The 4,331-nt window shown below is 47.4% G+C and overlaps 1 non-coding gene across 1 annotated transcript; it reads left to right on the top strand.

The window, feature by feature from the left end:
• The first annotated feature begins 661 nt into the window (after positions 1 to 661).
• Positions 662 to 769, top strand: LOC119039875 (U6 spliceosomal RNA). The gene has a single exon (XR_005080719.2). It is a non-coding gene; the product is annotated as a U6 spliceosomal RNA (small nuclear RNA).
• The last annotated feature ends 3,562 nt before the right edge of the window (positions 770 to 4,331 follow it).

Genomic DNA, 4,331 nt, shown 5'->3' with positions numbered 1-4,331 from the left:
AACGTCACCGGGAAGAAGACTTAGGGAGACACAGGGAGGAGACGGCCGCCTGCCAGCCAAGCAGAGAGGCCTCAGAGGAAACCAGCCCTGCCCACACCTTGGTCTTGGACTCCCAGCCTCCGGAAGTGTGAGAAAATGACTTCCTGTTGTTTATAAACCCCCAGCTTATGGCGGAAACTGATACAAGCTTTATGTGAATTCTCTATGCTCTATATGAAGAAAAAATGTTCTTTTCATTTTGATCAGAAAACAAGTATAGCAGCCCTGGATCAGACACGCCCTTTCAACAGTTTATTCAGGCATAATTGGCATTTTCCAAGAAGCCACACTTATATAAAGTATTCAGTTCTTTTTCCTGTATCAATATAAATGTTTACTCACAAACATGTCTCTGGTTTTTTGTTTATAAAATGCACAAGTTGATGGGTTCTGCCATATCTACGTACCTGTGACACCTTCAGCACAAACAAGACAGTGAACATGCTCATGTTGGGAAACGGAATTTTCCTCAGTTCCCTGCGTCACCCCGACCTCCTCCTCCCTCCGCCCCTTGGCCCCCAGGCAGTCGTGATCTGCCTTCTGTCACTGTGGACTGGTTTGTCTTTTCTAGAACTTGATAGAAATAAAGCCAAACAGCGTGTCATTTCAAAACTTCGCCTGCGTGCTTGCTTCAGCAGCACATATACTAAAAATTGGAACCATACAGAGAAGATTAGCATGGCCCCTGCGCAAGGATGACACGCAAATTCGTGAAGCGTTCCATATTTTTTAGTCTCACCTTTCTAGTCAGGTATTGGATTGTCACATCTGCTTATGTGATCCTTTTGTAATAAATCATCTTCAGAGAGGAAAAAAAAAAAACTTCACTTGCTTCTTTCACTCAGCGTGATTATTTGGGGATTGTCCTCTCCTGGGCAGCTGCGAGTACCAGAAACCAAGCCATCGCCTAGAGTGTGGACAGAGGGTGCGTTTATCTGTCCCCCGATGGACGTGAGACAGCTCTCTGGTTGTCAGCCGTCAGCAATGTGCTGCTGTGAGCACTTGTGTGTCAGTGTCTGCGTGGACATCCGCTTCACTCTCTTGTGTAAATATACCTGGGAGACGATACGATAGGTCTGTGTGTAACTTTGTAACATTTTTTTAAACCTTACTCAAGGTTTATGGATTTTAAGAGAGAGAGAGGAAGGCAGAGAAAGAGAGAGAGGCATCAATATGAGAGAGAAACATCGATTGGTTGCCGCCTTTACGCACCTCGACTGGAGATTGAACCTGCCACCTTTTGGTGTTTGGGGATGACGCGCCAACCAACGGAGCCACCCGGCCGGGGCTCCTCTGTGTTAGTTCCATTCCGCGGCCCTGCACCTGGGCCGCAGCTGGAATCTCGCGGAGCAGCTGCCGCTCACGCAGCTGCCGACCAGCAGGCCCCGCCCACACCACGCTTCCCGCCACACGACGTCAGCCACTGCGAGCCTGCGGTCCTGGCACCTCCTTCCACCAGAATCAGACACGCTTCCGCCTGACCATTCCCGCCCTCCGCACCTCTCCGAGCACACATTCCCGTTCGGCCTTGCTGACCATCGGAGCTTGGAAGTTCAAGTCCAGAAGAGGCGTCTGCGGCTGGAATCCCCAGTGCCCAGGTGCTGGTGGGAACAGAGGGGCGGAGGGCAGAGTCAACGGCTGGTGTCAGTCTGTTCTCACGGTGCTCTGATCCCTGCTCGGTGACTCCTTGTGACGATCGCTTTCAGTTGTTCTGAGGGCAGCCTGTCCACACCGTGGGGTTCATGCCTTCACCCCTTTCCCGTCCCAGCCTGTGTGAACTGGACACAGGGCCTCTCTGCACAGGTCATTTATCCGTTTGTTGTTGTTTTTAAATCTAGAGTTACAGCACCTTCGGAAAACAGCCTTAGCGTAGAAAATGAGGCACCCGGCCATTACATTCTAGTCCGATTTAAATGGTTTTTGGCGTTGCCCTGGCTGGTGCAGCTCAGAGGGTGGGAGCATCATCCTGTAGACTGAAAGGTTGCTGGTTCGATTCCCAGTCAGGGCATATACCCAGGTTGCAAGTAATAAATTGCCTCAGTGGCTGGCCACTCAGGTCTCAGGTCTGGAGACATACCTACGCTTCTTATGAAGCTCAGGTTCAGAAACAAAGGACCCTTGGCCTGTTCATTGATGTGTCCAGTCTTTCATTTGTCGGTTAATTCCTTCACTGCTTATTACATGTCACGCTCTATTAGAGGTATCTGCACTATGTCTCTCCCTCAGTGCGGCGTAATGAGGTTTAGGTGTGCTGGAGAGGTGTCTTTAAAACGATCTGCCTTCGGCCCTGGCTGGGCAGCTCCATTGGTTCCGGTGTCATCCCGATTCACCAAGGTTGCAGGTTCGATCCCCAGTCAGGGCACTTACAAGAATCAACCAGTGAGACATGGGAGGGAGGTGGGGAGCACTGGGAGAGGTGGGCTGGGATGGGAGTAAAAGAAAACTACTTGAACAACAATGAAATAAATTTAAAAAAAAGAATCAACCAATGAATGCACGGATGGCTCGGACAACAAATTGATATCTCTCTCTCTAATCAATAAATTAAAAAAATAGGAGATCTGCATTACGTTTCTACACATCAGGGTCCATCAACCTAGAACTGCTTCTGGAACATTCTGAAATACACAGAAAAGCTTCATCTTCCAAGGGGCTTTGGCTTCTGCTACTGCAGAGAACATATTCAGGAAAGGGAGAGAGTGCTGATGTGATCATTTGCCTCGGAATCCATAAGTCAGGCCAGACACTGAGAACCCAAATAAGCATGGAAGTTTCTTTCACATTTTCCCCCAAATGTGAAAGTAACAAATGGTTCCATTAATGGCAGGCTGAGAGTAATTCAGACCAAGCCTGGCTCTGAGGGAATATAAAATATGTGGATGATGTGAGAATAGATCATCTGAAAAGCAACCAAGAGCTAACAAAAGCGTGAAGAATCATCAGACCACATTTGACCAAAAACCAAGAGGACCTGACAAGAGATCCTGAAGGCCCAGAATGAGTTTTGCTCCCAATGGTTTCCTCTCTAAACAAAGAAACGGCAGGCAAGCTGGTGATGTGCAGCTGGAAGTCAAATCTCCTGGCCTCCTACCTGGGGCTGCAGAAAAGCCACGCCCACCTGAAGCTGGAACTCTAAGGTCCACCTGGCTTTGAGTCACCTCTGTGATCCAGGACGCCATAAGCTTTGAACTTGAATTTACATAGTCCCAGCTGAGGGGTGCGCCCAGCTCTGGATGCATAAATTGCGGTTCATCTAGAATCTGCAATTCTATGCAGCTATTGAAAAGAATACTACTGCCCTGGCTGGTGTGGCTCGGTGGGTTGGGCGTGGTCCTGCAAACCAAGGGGTCACTGGTTGGATTCCCAGTCAGGGCACACACCTGGGCTGTGGTCCAGGTCCCTGGTTGGGGGCCTGTGAGGCAGCTGAATGACGTTTGTCTCTCACATCAATGTTTCTCTCCCTCTCTTCCTCCTCTCTAAAAGTAAATAAATAAAATCTTAAAAGAAAAAGAAGACTACTGGGGACCGATCTACCAGATATGTCATTAAGGAAAAAGGAAAACCACAAACATCTGTAGCATCACATTCTCTCTCTGGCCAGAGTAGGAGTAATATAGAGGCATGTGTATATGTGATTATACTTTTAAATGAAAAATAAAGAATAGATATCTTTCAATTTAGTGTGCTTTATTGATTTGACTGTGGAGCCATGTATTTTCTACAACTATAAGATAGTTCTAAATTAAAAAATCAATTGCTAAAAAAACAAAAAACAAAGGAGCCACAGAGATGGGTCAGCAGACGATTGGAGATTTATTGGTACTGACTTTCTAAGACCGATGTTTGGGGGAAGTAAAAGCCGCATTATGTTAAATTTGAATTGGAAGCATCTTTGTGAATCAGTGATATATACCTTTAAGGAAAAAAAATGCACGTTTCTACTTATTTCCACTGAAATGGCCCAGAAACAAGGACAAACCAGTAGGCACTGTTGAGATCTGGGAAATTGAGAACATAACCTGACCACAGCAAAACAGGAACAAGGAACAGCATGCAAACAAAGGCTGAGCAGACAGCCTGCAGTATGTAAGTGTTTCACTCAGAGCAAAACAGGCTGATTGTAATCTGCTTCGCTTTGAATTTTGAAACCCCACCCTGTTCCCTCACGCGGTCTCTGTCAGCAAATAGCTCACTGCCACGTCTGCTTCTGTTCAACACGTGCTTGCTCGCCCCTACATAAGGACTTAGCTGTAAGCACTCGGCGCGGCTCTCATCTGCAGCCCTTTTGGGCA

The sequence above is a fragment of the Artibeus jamaicensis genome, unplaced genomic scaffold, assembly GCF_021234435.1.
Source record: "Artibeus jamaicensis isolate MK-2021 breed Jamaican fruit bat unplaced genomic scaffold, CSHL_Jam_final scaffold_612, whole genome shotgun sequence".
NCBI classification, from domain to species: Eukaryota; Metazoa; Chordata; class Mammalia; order Chiroptera; family Phyllostomidae; genus Artibeus; species Artibeus jamaicensis.
Note: the sequence above shows the minus strand (reverse complement) of the source record. Positions and strands in the feature narration are given on the sequence as shown.